General features: G+C 41.1%; 1 protein-coding gene across 10 annotated transcripts in view; it reads right to left on the bottom strand.

Annotated features, from left to right (window-relative positions):
* Positions 1-18,715, bottom strand: part of KMT2C (lysine methyltransferase 2C) — a 194,339-nt gene that overhangs the window by 160,462 nt on the left and 15,162 nt on the right. The window contains exon 1 of one of the 10 annotated variants that reach the window (XM_032692892.1): positions 14,763-15,015. The exons of the other annotated variants lie outside the window; for them this stretch is intronic. The gene's annotated coding sequence lies outside the window, so the exon portion shown is untranslated. Of the gene's footprint in view, positions 1-14,762; positions 15,016-18,715 lie in introns of those variants that run through there. 10 annotated transcript variants of the gene reach the window in all.

The following is an 18,715-nucleotide window of genomic DNA, read 5'->3' as shown; positions in this document are numbered from 1 at the left end:
TTCATATCAGCATAGTTTAGTTGAGAAATAAATTGTAATTCTTGTATATCTTTTTTTTTCCTGCATATCTGAACCATTTTACATCTCAAATTACTTCCAATGGTTAAAATTGTATAAGATCTATTAGCAAGAATTCTGTTAACTAGAATAATAAAAGTACAAGTTTACAAATTTAAAACTATACCACAGTGAAAGGAAATATTGACCTCAAAGCTAAAAAAGGTAAAGATTACTAAATAAAAAATAAAAGAAGTTTATTTGTAAACCAATTGCCACTGATGAGACCTCTTCCTTTTACAGCAAAGCTCCTCTGAACACCAGGATTTTACTGTGGGAATATGAAAAACAGCTTTATAGGGAAAGTTAGCAAGGGTCAAAGCAAAACCAACAGGACTTGGACAACGGTCAAATATTCACCTGAAGTAACACGTAAGCCACATGTACCCTTTACAAATTGAGGTTACACTGTCAGAAGAGAGTTCACAGCCAGGATCTCCACGCAGGCATTGGAGCAGTTGACTGGCAGAGGAACAGGGCTCAGCAGCTGCAATAAAAGGCGATTGCCTAAGTCACTGCTGCCAGCAGAACAGATCTCTGGAACCGTGGCCTTAAATGCCCTGTAAATATAAAGCTAACTAAAAAGTTTCCATTACTAAGAGAACACGGGGAGGTAAACTACCAGAGAACAGGTCCCCAGAAGTGATGAGGTGGGAAACCTTTAGTAACCTTCACCACCATCTCCTCTCAACCTGTGTTTGCTCTGTTTCAATGACAGATTCCACCAGACACCCCTTTTTACTGAACACTTAAAGCTACAGCATCATCCAGGAGCTGCAGCATTCAGCATACAGATATTCTAGGATACTTTAATTCTAAAGACTTGGGAGAAAATCTAAGACACACAGAAATTTCAAGCCCCATTCTGGACTACAAGCTGCAAAACAAGCACATTAAGTCATCTGATAAAGGAACAAATATTGGTTTTCTTCTTTGCATCTGGATCCTACAGTAAAGGTAATGTGGTTGGTTCAATGTCCCTGAGGGATACTTCCCTCATCCTAACAGCTGGAAATAATGTTTTGTTGGGAAAAGTACAGTATTTTGCAGTAGAGCTCCTCCCAATAAGAGCTCTGAGAGGATGCCAGGGAAACATAAAATTAACAGTAACACCAAAAATTTTACCCTCCCTAGACACAGACACACCCCAACACCTTATTTTGTTATGGCAGATTCTATGGTCCAATCTGCAGATATGTTGAGGGTTTACCTCTTCCAAAAATGAAATCAAAAGTTGAGGCTTAGCTTCCATTGGAAAATAAAAACAAATGTGGCATTCAGTCTCACCAGACACACCCCACATTAGCACACCCCAACATTTAATTTATTGCAGAATAACACTAAGTTGGTAACACACAGCACAAGACCTTCAATTTAAAAAAAAAACAACCAAAATACAGAAAAAGTGTGCTATCATTAAACAGCATCTCTTAGCAATGCCACTGAGTTCATTCAAAACTTAATAAAAACTGTCACCAAAGACAAATTTTATTAGCTAAATACATTTCTGTTGTTTCCCTTCCAAATCAAATCAAAGAACAGTTTAAATGCTTAGACTTGGATGTGCACAGTAACATAAAAATACATGAGTCTGAGAGCCTGACTCAAAACCATCACACTTGCATGTGCAGGGCTGAGTAATTAACCTGTGTGCTTCATCAAGGACTGTCTGAAAGCCCTTTGTTTTTTATGCATTCTGTTATCAGTATCATTCAAAGCATTTGGATTAAAAGCCTATACAGTTCTAAAATTATTATGAAAGCTTTTTTTTTTTTCCTGGATGAAAACCTACAAATTCTGATGACTTCTTCATGAATTCTTCTTCTGAAGAAGAATTCTTTCTTTCAAGGTTCATTGGCCATAAATTTTATATTCAGGTTCATTCAAAAGAAATAATAAAAATTAAAGCTGCTAAATTTAATAGCTAATAAATATATCTATATCATTACTACAACAAGCCATGAAAGAATCCATCAATGGCACTGGTTTTTAATATTAATTACAGCACATCTTAGAAGATATACTGCTGAAGAACGAATGGGGGGGGAAATCTCTGAAAAATGTCATCCGTTCCTAAAAATCCCATAAAAATAAATTTGCTACTCTATTTCACCAGCTGCAAAATTCCATCTCCCCTGCCTTGCACACACTTGAGGATTACATAAACTGGGTTTCCCATCATCAGGAGAATCATGAGCCAACTGGTGGTGTGATATGTTACTTACTTACTTAGTAAGAAAGGTTTCTGTTTCTTTTTACCAAGGAGTTGCTCTGAGTGAGGACAGCAACTAATGATGTTCTTAACACACACAGGAAAAAGAACTTTAACTTTGTAAGATATTAGTTTCAAAGAGACACAACAAAAACCACCAAGGCCACCCAGTTCTTCCACATAACTGTATCAAAAGAAAATGTACTTAAAATAAGTGTGACTCAGATAAGTGGCTACAATGGGTTTACTAGAGGGACCCTGTTTAAGTAAAGCAAAACTTTTAAAAGCAAATTTACAATAGAAGTATGTCTGAAGCTACATCTTACTAAAAAAAAATAACAGCCAACAAACTACTTGGAAATTTTCACCCTACTATTCAGGAAGATCTAAGAATACCAAAATATTTTTAAAACAATAATAGAAAGTAAAGATTTGAGCCACATTAGAAAGCCTCCCCCTAAAGCTTACAGTTATTGCAGTACTTCTTAAGGCAGAGTTTCATGACAAAAACGCTTTTTTTGTGCGGCAGAGACACACAAAAGGATTCTTCAGGATGCCAAACACTTTCAGAACTCTCCAGTGATGACTCATCCTGTTATGTATACAAAGCTTTCATTAAAAAAAAAAAAAAAAGTCAGTTGGCATCATTACAAACCCTCAGTTAGCAATCTTCAACTTACTGTTAGTTCTTGTACAAAGTATTCTAAACACTCCGCAATGAAGTATTCTGGTATGCTAATTTTGGAGAGGAAAACGTGCAACTTAACTTGAATGGCTTTTCTTACACAGAGAGTTTCTACTCTAGCTCACAAAGTGCTCCAAGATGGCCTCAAACACAGTTTTTAGCTGCACAGAAATTCTTTGTTGCTCCATGGAAGTTCCTTGCCAGTCGTGCTGATCAACTATTTTGCCAAAACCAGAAAAATAAGTCTTTCAAAATGAGACTTGATGACTGTAACAAAAAGAACCACTTCTTAAAAAAAAAAAAAAAAAAGGCAGGGGGAGGGTAGTTTAACTGCTCCTAAAAACTTTGAAAGCATTCCTCATGGCTTTCTCCTTAAAAGCACTGTTTTAATACCCCCCTCAAATTAATTTATTTAGATAATCTGTTGTACTGCAACAAAACCACAATAAACTAAAACTGCCATATCGATGCAAATAAGTGTGATGAACTATGTTACTGTACTGTCAAGTATTTGTTAATAAGACATCTTTCTTTTTTTATACATAGAACTTCTTTGAAATGTGGTGGGTTTTTTTTTTCTTTTTGTTCTTAATTGGCTGTTGTTTGCTTTACTTACACACGTGAATATCTGCAAGATGTACTGAAACCAGAAGCCTCCCACAGGGCTACATACAGTAAGAGCAGCCTGCACCTCGCTCCATCAAGTGCTGGGCTGGGTCTTCCAAGACTTTTCCAAGTCAAGAGGACCATTTTTGTTCCTTCCTGCTCATCTCCCACCTGCAGGGAGAAAGCAGCCACCCACAAACCCAGGCAACAGCAGCTGTGGAGCTTCAACTCAAACAAGCATTTACCTCCTGAAACCCATCTCCAGACTGACTCCACACAGGCAGCGAGCCTGGAGTTTGCAGCCCTCCCACAGCATCGTCTGGCCAAACTCAAACAAAGGAGCAAGATAGAAATAATTTCCTTTATGTTCAATCCCTCAGTCACTCACTTCTCTAATAATTCAGCTCCTAGTGTTGATCCTTTTCTAAATATGGCCACATAAGCATAAGAAGTGAGCCTCAGTGCCAGCTATGCAATTTCTCTTTCCCACTGGGGACACGCTTTCCAGCATCTCAGATGTTTTCAGAACAGACGCCTCCCCCACCACTGCCACATATACATTTTATTTTATTTCTTATAAACGCCTCTTACCCACAGTAGTTACAAGTGCCAAATCATCTGATTCCACAGAGTGTCAAAAGAAAAGCCAGATCTAAGAACTCATATAGCATTTGCTACCCCTTCTTCCTCTGCAACATGTTGATTTGGAAATAATATTCTTCATTTGCTCAAATTCCAACAAGAAGTGTGATGTCCCTCTCCAGTCATTTACACTGATCATAGGGTTTGATCAACTACACCATGTTTCTCCTAAGTTTATGCTGTCCACAGGTACTGTCAAGGCTGTAACTGATCAAAGATACAAATTAAATTTGTGGATTCATGCTACGAGTCTTTGAGCTTAAAGCATACTGATTTCCATGTTCCACAAAAAAATAAAGCAAAAGAACGGCCCATTTTTTTCTACTTCCAGACGAGCTATGAAGGCTTGTCTTAGAAAGCGTAACTAAATCCTTTTAATTTTTTAATTTAGTCCTAAGTTTTTGTTATTCTCTCATTATTTATGTACTACCACAGGTGGCCATGGCAAATTACCAATATAATTTATGCTGGTTCTTTAACTGTAAGACTAGCTTATTAATTAAACACCAGAAAAAAAACCCAAACAAACAAAAAGAAACCCACCCCAGCCTTCAGTAGTTAAAAAGAAGAGGTATAGGAAAACAGGAGACACCCCCAGACAACAACAGAAGCTTCATATTTCGTATTTGTCTTTAGCAGACTATGTTTAAATGAAAGCAGACACCATTTTCACTTACTCGCATTTAATCATCGGTGGATGTAAGAGGAGGGAGGAATAAGCAAAGCCAGCTGCATCTTTGGCAGCAGGTTTGGGCAGGGCTGGGGTTTGGGGGGTGAACAACCAGCCTCACAAACAAGAGACATTTCAAAGCACACGGCACAAACATAATGGAGGGTCCAGAGCAAAGCGTGGGCTTGGCTCCATGGAGCAAACAAAAGGGGATACTTTAATCATATTTTAATGAGGCTTTGCACGTGACCTGGTCCATTAGATACTGAAATGCTGCTGCAGTTACTCTACAGCCACCTTGGCATTTGGTGGCTAATGCTCAAACTGGGCACTACAGTACCCTTGAGGAAGGAAAAATAAATAAAGCTGCTGCAGCAGCCTTGGTTGATAACAGCATTAATACACTGGGGGTTTTAAAGATCTGTAGATCCACAGACATCAGCATGATCAAGTGTGAAACCTTAACTCACTAACAACCAGTTCTATCAGGAGACATATTACACAGAATAATTAAGTCAATTTATGCTACATTAAAAACAGGTTCATTAACCAAATACAAATATTATTTAACTAATAGAATGAATCAAATCCTAAGCTACATAACAGACATTTAACATCAGAAAATGAGATCCCGTGATTCCTTAGGTCAAAAAATTTACTACCACAGCAAAACTTGTTAACACTCCAGAAATCTTGCTTTTGGAGTCTATTTGTCTCTTACTGCCTTCAAAAAGCAGTCCTGTTACACACACACACACGAATTTTTTTCAGTTTAAATAAAATTTCACTGTTGTACCCTAGTGCTCTCAACCAGGTCTTTGGTATTCATGAACCTCTTTGAAAAGTATAAACCCTGTTTTTCTCACACATACATTTTCATGCATCTTGATAATTATAATCCAATTGACACTGAAAAGGTGATCACAAAATTAGCATTTACTGTCTCTTCCAACACTTACTACATAGCGCTGATGCTGGTAGGTAGAAGGTACGAGAAAACCCCAAGTAAAAGGCTCACAACACATAGTTAAACTGTGGTACTCCATGCTCAGCATGTTGCAAGTTTGTGTGACTGAGGAGAAGCTGGACACATTCAAAGGAGAAGTCTAATGCTCAAGAGATCTAACATAGCAATACCACCCTTGACTCCAGAAATCCCACAGTTCTTTCCCAGCATTCCGCAGTTAGTGGTTTGTGGAAGTATCATTACAAAATTACTCTTTTTTCTTATTTTCTTTCCAAGGCTTCTCCTGTCAACCACTGCAGGAAACACGATGATGGAACATCCAGATCTCTGGTCTGACCCAGCACAGCTGCTGTTGTGAAATGGATAATTTCTCCAAATTATCTCACAAACAGACTCTGAACCAACAAATCTCATCATATCGCCCAAATTACTGTCACACATAAAGACTGATCTTTAACAACACTGAACTTCATTTCCAGCTCTGCATTCAACACCCTGAACTCTGAACAGTGAACGCATAATTATGCAGCCTTTAGTGGTTCATAAAAGTTTCATTCCTCTAAAAGACTGGTTCCTGATTTCTGACGTCCAGAGGCTCTAACGTGGCCTCACAGAGAATCACTTCTGCATGGTGGGAAGCAGGGGGGTGGGGAAGCAAAGAAAATGCACAAGCATCCTATATACCTTCCCATTCAGCAGATGCCTTATTAGGATCTTTGTCCACATTGTATTGAAAAGATCATATACCTTATCCCTTAGTCGGGTCATTATCTACCACAGTAAAAAAATAACCTCAAAAACAGCAAGCTTCAGGTCTCACAACTATGCTTTTTCATAAGATGCTTTCACAGTCAAGAAACAACTATTTTTCTTGTATTTAAGCAACACAAAGCTCTTCTGGCAGCTCAGTGGATTCTCCTAAGTCACCAAATTCCTTGCACAGCCCCAGAAATAACCTAAGTACCATGTGTCATGCCACTGAAGAAAGTGAGATGACATTTTGCTGTTATCTTCTAATTTGAAATAATATCCAATCCATGAGCATTCTGACCTTACCTTTTATAGAAATTTATATTTTTTTTGCTTCTTGTTGTCAGTTAAAGACTACCAAGAGAGATTTGTGCAAGGCTATTTTGCCCCCCCTCCCACCCCGGATCAAGTAATATAGTTAAGTAACAAATAAGCTCCTGGACAAAAAGCTGTTATTTGAATGTTATGCAGATTCTCCAGTCTTCAAAGTTAAAGCTGTGAACCTATCTGAGAAGACAGGTGGCCTCTGCTTGTAGGGAGAGGGCTGAGGGAAAGCTCTGAAGGTGGTTGGCTCCTGAGGAAAAGAGATGGAATAAGGAGTAATTTATTATCTGCAGAAGACAAAGCAGTGAGGTTTAGAGCAGGGGTGCAAGGAAGACAGTAAAGTATGATTATATTTTGTCATTTGTCAATTTGTCAGGCTCATGACTTGAGTCATCCCACAACTCCAGATTTTTGGCACTCAGGTTTATCTTTCTGAGGAAATTTGGCATGTATCTTCAAATGCCAAGACCAAAGAGTCAAGGAAGGAGTTTTATGAAAAACAGTTAGTGTTCATTGACTGCGGGCAGGTTCATCCTCATTCCTAAAAGTTGCTTAATTTCATCCATCCACTTTCCATAAGGATGTGGTGAACGTTCATGAGGAAACCTAGTAAAAGACAAAGTGTGTTATGCAGAATCCCATGATCTGGGTGGTTCTGTCTTGGGGTGCATGTACTGGGGTAGCATGGAGTTCTGTCAGCAAATTTCACTTTTGCTGCTCAGGTACAACCTGAGTATAGAGTGATCTGCAGAAAGTTTGCTTCTGATGAGTTTAGCAGGCTTAGGAGGCTATTGGAAGGACTGGAGAGGAGATTACAGGAGACATTATTTCAAGATATGTCTTCTTTCAATATAAGTTGCAACCACTGCAAATTGATTTTGGACTCCAGTTGTACTGACACTATGTGTTCATGGGGCAGCTGGACACTGTGAAAAAAACAGCACGTTTTTCCCCTATGTGTGCCTGAAAGCTTCATCTGTTTTGTCCAGTTACAACAGTTTTACATAAAATGCAACCACTCCCCCCCATCCTTGCTTCTCTTAGATCCTTAAGAAACATAACACGACCACTGCTGCTTTTCTGCCTTTAACTATACCACTACAGCACATCTTTCAAATTCCTCACAAATAATTTCCCACTCGGAAGATGCTACAGAACAATCAGAAAAAATTGCTCTTATAACCTGGTAAAGAGACCACAACCATCACAGACTTTTCCATTACAAAGGAGACCTTCAAGACGGCCTTCCCCAGAAAAAGTCTCCTACTCTTCACCTACAAATATATATTACTTACCAGGAGAGCCAACTAAGCAGCTCTTCTTTATTTGCTTCCTGGCCTGAAACTTCTGGCACAGGAGATGGTGAGAAGTGCAAGGACAGGATGTGGAGTCCTTTGTGCAAGATTATTCAGCCCTACATCGCTCTGATAAAATTTGACACATACTATCAGTTTTTCAGATGCTGATTGTGTTTGATTAAACTGAGTATCAGATGGTAGGCTGGGTCTCAGGGCCAAGACATACACATCTAGCTTAGGAAGAATACAATCATAGACACCCAGTTCTCTGTGAGTGGTCTAGAACTGCCCCCCCTTTTTTTTCCTTTGCACTCAACTGTGATTCTTGTCAGTCTCTGGAAAGCAGTGGGAGTAAAACATGACTAACTGGCCAGTAAAAGATAATACAGAAATCAACAAAAAGTTTATGCAATTTATAATTGTTATGATTTCAGCTTAGCACTGTTTCACAGAATCTAAGTTGACAGAAAACTGTTCTCACATTTTCTTGAAATCTGAAGAATGAAAAACTATTCTGCAATGCCTGGTTTGTTTTTTTTCTAAAACATCCTGTTCCCCACACTTTTTGATCGTGCAGAGCAGCAATCAGTTAGCACTATTCAAAACAGCAGATACACAACAGTCTGGATTATCGAATTCTTACTTGTACTGATTAGTGTTTACTCTCATGACTATTTTATTTCAATGGAAAACTTTCTATTGACTTCAGTTGTCTTTGAAATGGAATTGTGTACCTTACAGAATACCCTATCACACTGATTAATAATTAAATGAATCCATACAGTACTTATTCACTGGCAGTTCTTTATTTGGAGGTCCAGAGGCATCAATAATGAAAACTCCTCTGTAGTACTGGTGAAGCTGGCAGCAGCAGACATTGAAGATTAGGCCATAAGGAAAGAAATAAATATAATATAGGATGGTTTACATGTGAACTCTGTGTAGGTCTATCACTGGTCAGGGGAACTACCTCCCCCTAGCCTTTATTTCTCTCAGCTATCACCAGAGAAAACAGCAGCCAACCACCTTCATCAAGAGGGGCAAATGCAGAGGATGTCACAACTGGCCAGAGCAATCCCTGGACGCACAGCACAGTCCAGAAACTCTGACTTTCCAGTAACACACCAAACAGGAGTCAACTGATTTCAAAACATCCCCAAGGGAAGCAATAGAACTGCCTAAAATAATAGCTATTCACTGATTCAGCTCCAGGATTCCAAAACTTTCTACAGAAAAGTGACACAACCATCTCAGTAACTGAACCATGGCCGTCAAGACAGATTCAAGAGCTACATGCATTTCTGAAAAATGGAAGAAAAAAAATAATTGGCTCACCAACTCCTCACAGCCTAACATTTTACATCATTGTAGGTGGATTTTACTACCTGAAGACAAATATACCAGGGGAAAAAAGTATGCATTTAACTACTTTACATTTTGTCGACTGATATACAAACTAAACAAAATATACAGGCCAGAATCCTCTCCCCAGCCCAGTTTCAAAAATTAATGCAAGACTGCACTCTGATCCATACAAACCACCTCAGAAACCTTCCAGATTTCCTCGTCATTAGTCTTGTCTTCCAAGAGCAAGACTTCAAGTTGTAATAGTTGCTATTTCTGGAGATGCATAACGCTGTCCTTACATCGCTCTTTAAACTGTTTATTTTTCTTAAATTAAAAATCTTGACTTCCTTTAACAAGGTGAAAACAAAGATGACAAGGGATAAATGGAAGGGAAAAGATGACTAAATAGACATAAGAATAAACACTGCTTGCCTGTGAGCAACTGCACCAAGGTGGATTAAGGTGAAAGAAGAAGACTGAAGTCCATGCTCCTCATTCTCTCTATCCCATCTGCCTTAAAGATTATGTTCCTGTAACTCTGGATTCCTCTTTTTTGAGTACTGCAAATGCACAGTTCCTCCAAAAGCCCTCTACCTTGCTTCTGTGCCCCTTCTTATGTGCAATTAGCCTTCTGCTAAAATATTGCAAAGCCAAAGTCAAATTTTTCAAACGAGAACAGACTGTCAAAGGTTAATAGAGTACTTACTGCTCAACCCCAACCTCCATTTTATGACAGTTCTGAACACACACTGAATGACTTCTGCCACAACTGCGACTAAACCTTCTGTACACAAGGCAAGGCTGACATGGCAGTGACAACACCTATTACTTGATCCAGATCAAGTAACTTTTGAAAACATTAGAAAATATTCTAGACTCATTCATTCCCTCATCACCCTCCTTGACCACCTTCTTGCTTGTTAAACTCATTCTCAATGGTGCTACAAGACTGTGCTGACAAAACCACCTCGCTCAAGCATAAGGGCAAATAAAGCTCCAACCTTAGTCCTTCTTATTGCTCCTGCTATGCCATCCCTGTATAGTCCCATCCATCCCATCCCTTCCCCCTACCCCATCCTCTTTGTTCTGCCAAATACGTCAGATCTTTTCACCCTGTTCCTCATGCTTGGAAAAAGCCTTCAAATTCTGTCAAACTCGGTATCTTCACAAGTCACTTGATTCAAAGAAGGCAGATTTCTGCAGAACTATAAGCATAAATAAGAATTCTGTTCGAGGTTTTCTGAATTCTGGGAAAAACACAGCTCCCTTTCCTCCTGGTCTAATCCCACCTCAAACAGATCTCCCACAGAATGATTACTCCCATAACTGCCCTCTTCAGAGTTTGTCCCATTTTTCTCTATGGTACCTGATGTTAGATGCTAAGAGGGGGCAGAAGTATTATTTAGATTGTAAGATGGTTGGGGCAGAAGCCAAACCATAAATCAGGCAATAACGACCTGCTCTCCCATGTACTTCTTCCCAAACAGAGTTTTCCAAAAGCCATCTACATTGTCTTTTTACACCACTGGGACATTTGGGGCCCAGAAATTAAAAACAGGGATAAGGAAAAAAATAAAAAGAGAAAGGGAGATCTAGAGTAACAACAACATGGAAGTGTTTGTGGTTAGGAGGAACACATTGAGCTCCATCTAAAACAAAGAATTCATTCCTGAAACTGAATTATACCCAAGAACTACAAGTCCTGACTAAACAAACAAATACACAAGCAGATTCTTTTCTATGCCTTCATCTTCTGTGTCGAATTAAGCAATGTTCCTCAAGAAATCACCTTTCAATGCTTGGAAACCAGTATGAAAACATGGGACAAAGTAGCCAGCGTGGAATCTTTTATTTTCTAGCTATGCTACAAAAGCACCATCACAAGTCACAACTTAGTGCTTAACATTTCACCAGTGAATACAGACAAGAGGGAGACTCTCACTGAAGAGACAGACAGAAATACAGTGTGCTATGACTAACTTCCAACAGATCTTATGGAGGAGTCAAATGTCCTCTATACGTGTGATATCATCTGTGCTTATGGCTGGCATTGGACCTCAACTTCAAGATGAAAATAAATCCTAACAAGGCCACGTATAATTATGCTCCATTTTTCTAATCAGAGATATTTCCAAAGGGCAAAGCTTAACTGTGATGTTTTGCCACTCATTTTGATATGCATCTATATCTGAGACGTCAGGGAAAAAAAAATCTGTAAAGACCACTAAAAGACACATCTGTTTGCTGAACACATTCCCCATCAGATTACCAAACACAAAGATGTGAACACTCTCAAACAGAAGGTGCTCACCTATTCCCTGAGCCACGTGACTGTCTCTCCACCACACAGCTTTCCCTACCGAATTTCCATGACATTTCCTGGTTCACCTAAGCCATCCCAGGGAGCACCACTGTGGCACAGCAAATGCCACGAATCGCAAGAAGACATCTGATATCTGTGATATCACATGCTGGGATGCTGCCAGAGAACCACAACATGCCAAAAGGATTTCACAGAGGAAAGACAGAATTATAAAAGACTAGCTAAAGGCCCACTGTCAAACTGGTTTTTAATAGTTCTTTCTGCAAACATGCTACGTCCCAGAGCCTCCAGAAGCCTTAGTAATTACTAAAATTGGAACAGCCCAAATAAAACAAAAAAGTATCTTTCAGCTTGTTTAGAGTGTGCTTTTGACAACATTCTAGAGCCAGTCCCTCTTCTTCTTGGGCTTCCTATTTTATACTAAATGGTATACAAAGTATATACTCCTCCACACTAAGAGTTTTCTATCCACACTTCGAGAACAGGAAACCAGAATTGCAAAACTGTGAGATTTGAAAGCAGTGGTGATAAAAGAATCCTTTTACCATTATTTTTAAATAGCTGAATAAATTTCAGTCTGGAAATACCCTGTAAAGCACATGCTGAATGGTCCTTTTAGCCTGAAACAAAAGCAGAAATAAATACATGGCTGCTTTTAATTTTTGCTCAGCCATTTACCCTTAAGAGATCATTTTCAGGCAAGTCCAGTGAACGGTCGCATTAAGAAACTGTACATGATGCAACTACTTTCTACTGGTATATTATGTAAATTACAATAATGCGTCCTCCCCTCCAAAAAAAAAAAAAAAAAACAAACAACTCCCAAAGAACATTTTGCCAAAACTCTGCAGGAGTTTCTGCTTGGGAAAGAAAAATAGAGAAGAAAATAAGAAAAAAACGGGCAAGGAAAAAATAGGGAAAAAAAAAGGATATAAGTCAACTGAGCGCGGAGTCTGACAAAATAATTATACCAAAATTAAATAACAATCCAAACAAACAAACAAAAAAAAGAGTATTTTGCCCAAAAAGCATCTGGATTTATTGCTGACAGAATATTAGGTATTACTTTGCACATAACAGATACAACAAAAGAAGAGTCGTAACACAGTCTACAAAGACGACCTGAAAGTGAGGCAAGCAATTAAAAACTACAGATGCTCAAGCTCCAAGTTATTGTCAAAAGAAAGGCTGTTTACAACGAAGCAGTAAAGGATGCATAACTAAATAGTTTAAAAATAAATGTGCAGTAGTCATCAGTGAAGTTACTGAACAGCTCACATAGATCCCACAGCACTGAGAAAAGTCCGTCTCGTCCCCTGCCACTGTCTTACAAGTAGATGGTTAAAATATTTGCACTGAACATTCTGGGAACTGCAGTTATTTTCTGCAGCGAGTGTATTTGATTGTGCAGGAACATCAAACACCATGGAATACCATCACCATGATGTACAGACAGCACAAAGACCCCTCCATGCAACCTCCAGCGTAGTAGCTGCGTGTACTTCAATACACAGCATTGTACAGAGTCACAGAGAATCTGTAAATGTCTGCCTAGTTGTTTCAGTTTTGCAAGAGGAGTATGAACCCACTGCTGCTTTACTTCTTCAGATGAAAAAGCCCAAAATCATTTTCATACTGATCTTCAGTTCTTTCAACAACTCTATGCCAAATAAAGCTATTCTAGAAAACAGTGAAGTTGAATAATAAAATATACTAACTCAGGAACGTTTTTCAATTATGTAAGAATCTGGTTACAGTGTTAACTAATGATTCACTGGTGAGTATCTCGTGTTTAGTATCCAGCATTACACACAAGACTAAAACAGTTTTTCAGAAAAATACAAAACACTACGCAAACTGGTTCATATTTTGAAAGCGTAGGTTGTTTTGTTGTTTGGTTGCTTTTTTTAAATCAACCTGCTACAAAGTTCCTACTGGAAAAAGGGATAGCCAGCCTCTCATATTGTCCAAAAAAAAAAAAAAATACTTTTTTTTCTTTACAGTTTGTACCAAGTTTGTTAAAGCCAGCCAGTTACATAACACTTACTTTGACTTATGACCTATTTGCTCACTGCTCGTACAAAAATCATCATATAGGATGGCCTGACCACCCATTACGCGCTAGAAATACAGTATATTTTTAAAAGTGTTTTTAATTTTTTTTCAGTTGAGAACTACAGATAAAGGCAGCTGGGAGGATCACCTAAAATTAACACTATAAAGGTACATGCTTTGAAACCATGTGAAATTAAAATGGCACACTCCTCAAAAAATAGCGTGCACAGAATACTTCAAAATATAACAGGAAAAGGAATCCTATCTCAATTTTCCATCAGTCCAGAATTTACATCAGGAAGTGAAAGTGATAAAAAAAAAAAATTTAAAAAGGGGGAAAAAATAACAGTTGTGCTATAGATAACCATAAAAAGTCCTATTTTTTTTAAAGAATACGAGCGCGTCCGTGCGGGCACACGTGTGTAGGTGTACCCAGGGCAGCGATGACCGGATGCCCGGGTCAGATGGAGCAGGGCTTTTGTGGCTGTTTCTCCCACCCACCCACCCTCCTTTTTCTTATTTTTATTTAGCAAACGGCCGAGGATTATCCAGCGAGCGTGTAACTTGAACCTCTTACACCCACGTCTGGACTCGGGTCCGGTTGGGTTTATTTTTTTTTGGGGGGGGGGGGGGGTTGGTGGGGGTTTTTTTTCTTTTTTTTTTTTTTTTTTTTGACCAAACGGCGTCAAATTCGCTCTCCCAGTGTGTCAGCGGCGCCAAGTTTTCCGCCCGGTCCCGGCGGGTCCCCCCGTCCCCGGGGGAGCCCCTTCCCCGCTGTCACCGCCTGCCCTCCAATACAAAGAAGTTCAGCGCCCGCCGTACTCACCCCCGGCGAGCCGGCTCTGCGCGACATCGCCCAGCGCCGCGGAACCGCTCGCAAATCCCCCTCTGGAAAATGGAGGGGCTGGCACCGGCGCGGATCCGGAGGGAAGAGAAGTTATTTACATGTCAGGGCCCGAGCGCGGCGCGGAGCGGGGACGGCGGTGATGCTCAGCAGTGCCCGCGGTCTGCCATGTTCGTGCCGCTCGCTCGCAGCTCCCCCGGCCGCTGCCCCGGGGCCTCGGGCGGCTCTACAGGGCCCCCCCCATGGCGGCGCCGCCGGGGAGCGATGCGCCACAGCCCCGATCGCCGCGGAACTTCGGCTCCGGGATCCTCCCCGAACCAGGCTGGGGCCGCCGGCGGAGGAGGAGGGAGGGAGGGAGGGAGGGAGGGGGAGGGGAACGGGGGGGGGGGGGGGGAAGGGGAGGGGAAAGGGGGGGAGGAAAAAAAAAAAAAAAAAGAGGAGGGAAAAAAAAAAAAAAAAAAAGAGCCGAGGGAGAGAGAGAGAGAGAGAGAGAAAGTAGATCCGACGCAGCCGGGCGCCGCCAATGTGCGGACCGGAGCGCTGCGGCAGGAGCGGGGCCGCCCGCGCTCGGGAGGCGGAGCGGCGGCCGCCTGAGGCGCAGCGCCCCCGCCCGCGGCGCCCCCGGCCCGGCCCCCGCCCCGCACCCCGCGGGGCCCCGCACGGCCCGGGGCGGCCGCGGCCGGGCCTCCCGCAGCCCCTGCCCGGGAGCGCCTCCCGAGCGCTCCCGCTCCCTCACTCCCTCCCTCCCTTCCCCCCACGCCCGCACTTTTCCATTTAACAAAGCGGCGCAGCCAAAAGTTACGTTTCCATAGACGACGCCGGCCGCTTCCCCGGCGGCCCCTCCTCGGCTCCTGGGGCTGCTCCGGGAAAACCAGGGTTTCACCCCTGAAGATTAAGGTGGGACTTCGGGGTCGCCTTTTTTTTTTTTTTTTTCTTTTTTCTCCCCTCACAGAATTGTTAGGGTTGGAAGGGTTGGACCTCTGGAGATCATCCAGTCCAACTCCCCCTGCCAAGGCAGGTGACACAGGAACGTGTCCAGGTGGGTTTGGACTGTCTCCAGAGAGGGAGACTCCACGACCTCCCTGGGCAGCCTGTTCCAGTGCTCTGACACCCTCAATGTAAAGAAGTTCTTCTGCATGTTGAGGTGAAAGTTGTGCTTTAGTCTTGTGTTTTTCGTTAGTATTTTGTGATTTAGCTTTCCTTCCTCCCCCCCCCCCAACATTTTTCAGGCTGCTCTACACTTCTCCAAAAGAATCTGGAACGGACGAACTAAGAAAGCAAAACTTGACAAATGTCCATCTACAAACGGCTCTTTCCTAATCCTTCAAATGCTCCCTGCCAATTTTCTTCTTCTCCTCTAGAGAGAAAAACAAATCAAGAAAACATTACGCAAGTGTCACTTCACTGGTATTGATAGATACTTGCAAACCAATCGGTCTGCCAATTTGAGTAGTAACACAACTGCCTTTGTTCAACTTCCCTTCACGCAAAAACCCCGAAGCAGCTGTTGTGTAATGCTTTGCTTCTGTCAGTCTTAAGTTTTTCTTAAAATTTGTTTAGGTATCAGACATCTGCAAGACACAGGTTGACACATTGACAACAATGTGACTGGTCTGACAAAGAGAAGTAAGACCATGCATTATGTCTACTTTCTCACTCATCTCAGTACTTTTTTTTATCAAATTCTCTTCTGTCACACTGAGCTGCAACTGGACATACTTAACCTTGGGCATTCTCTGTTGTGGACAAGCAAGTAAGTTCAGTATTGCCTTATCAGTACTGGTTAGAGACATTCTCAATAAATGCAACGAGGAGTTTAAAAAAGACCATCTCACTTCTGAGAACAAAATGAGCCCAAATTCCCACACTGATTCACACAGCAGGATCTATCCAGGTAGAGGGAGTGGACCAACACTGCCTCTCCTTACATTTCCAGCTGAAACACACTCCAGGTGCCTGGCCTACAGGAAAGTTTTTATCAAACCAATTCTGCAGAGATGAAGATAAAATTTTAAAAAGAAAGCACTTACATGAAAAAATCTCCAGGTGTTTACTCTGAAACAAGTAACTATTGTATAAGAGCCATTGTGCCATGTTAGTACAGGTACGGACACATAAATATATTTGGCTACAAGGAGCTATCAAGCTACAGCTTATCAGCACATCTCTGTAACCACACGTATTAGCACACTCAGTCTGCTGCAATGAGGAGGTTAAATATGTCAGTCTAAACCTTAGCAGAGATGGTAAATGTCAGGGGTTTATTTTGCAGTAAGGGTGGGTTGCTTTGGTCCAACCAACAAGTGGTGAATTGTGAAGCCACTACTGAAACATTAATCACTTTGCCTATTCCCTTTGGCACTCAACAGTCCTTTGGGTTCATCCAGGACAAGTCCCTCTTGGACATCCAGAGTTTAAACATTTTTCTAACGAGTTATTCTGAGATTAAGCTCCTCTTAAACCAAAGGAGATACCAAACAGCAGATAGACGCTGTGTATCTCCCAAACTGTATTAAATGAGTTTTTCTGTTTAGACTCGGCAGGTTGAGCAAGGCTGGAGCACCAAGTTTACAGTGTGTCATCTGTCCCATAATGGCCTATTTTGATAAGCTTCCTCTCCAACCCTGGCTGCAGTACTGTCTGAGGTGACACCCCAGCACCATGACTGAGGCTACATCAGTTCACAGGGCTGTTTGTGCTGCTGTACCTCAAACCTGCAGATATTTTCAAATGTTACACTCCATTAAAAAATGCAGGTTTTAACATATCAGGTAATGGGTCACCTGACAAGTTTAAGTATGTTAGCACAAACAAGACAAGTTGTAATTTAATAATAGCTGGTTAAAATAATAATATTAAATTACTCTCAGTACTTTTCCCAGCTGTTCACGTGATCCAAGATGCAAGCTAACAGGTATGAAGCCATATTAGCTGGCTGCCTTCTTCCCCAGAGTTTTGAACAGAGATGCATTTTCCATCACATCAGAGGCGAGATTTAGTTCTTTTACTGTAAAAGAACATTAATTACCATGAAAATCTTAGGAAGGACAAAGTGTAATTTTACTACAGCACAGTCAGACATGGTCCAAACACCAGTCATGTTGACACCACACAAACTACCCATAAGTTGCACTCAGTAGGATTCCACAAGGAGCTAAAGGAACAACTTGGGCAGCAGTTCTAACTGAAGCTGATCCCACCCCACACCTCTTCTTCCCAGCCTCCGAACTGTTCCCGTTCACCTGTATGTTGGATCATTTTGTGAACCAGACACATGGACTGATCCTGCTACAGGGTAACCCAGCAAGAAGCAGTGGGGCTGGACACCAAGAAAAGGCAAAGCAATTCTGTCTGCAGCAACTCCCTGCCCCGATTCACACGTCTCCACAAACGTGTGTCGCCGGGATGGCAAGGCAGGAACTGTTTAATGCCAATGCCTCTGCCAAGAAAATGTACATGGGGAAAATGGGATCAGTCGCCCCTGCTAAGACAGACTTCTTTTTTTTGGTAAGCAACAGAAGTGATAGATTTAATGATTAAGATAAAAACTTATGTCTATACATATGGTAGACTGTTTTTTTCCAAGCTCAAATCGATTAACTCAAGGATACAACTCTTGAGTTAATCAAGACACATTGAGTGAACCACACAGTATCTCTTTGCATTAGGCCCTATTTACAATTCCTAACTTTTGGAGAATGTTTCTTCACAGCAACCAAGAGAAATTCAGAAACACATTAAGTCACCACTTCCAATATATTCCAATCAGAATTTCAGGTGCAACACATAGACAAATAAGAGACATGGGCTTCACACCAGAAGTATTACTAGGTTACTCTTGCTAGGTCATACATCTGATTTGTTACTTCATTCATTTTACAACATACAAAGATAGATCTATTAAGAGCACAAAAATGTGTTTCTCTGTCTTAAAC

Source organism: Chiroxiphia lanceolata, chromosome 1 (assembly GCF_009829145.1).
Source record: "Chiroxiphia lanceolata isolate bChiLan1 chromosome 1, bChiLan1.pri, whole genome shotgun sequence".
Taxonomy (NCBI): Eukaryota; Metazoa; Chordata; class Aves; order Passeriformes; family Pipridae; genus Chiroxiphia; species Chiroxiphia lanceolata.
Note: the sequence above shows the minus strand (reverse complement) of the source record. Positions and strands in the feature narration are given on the sequence as shown.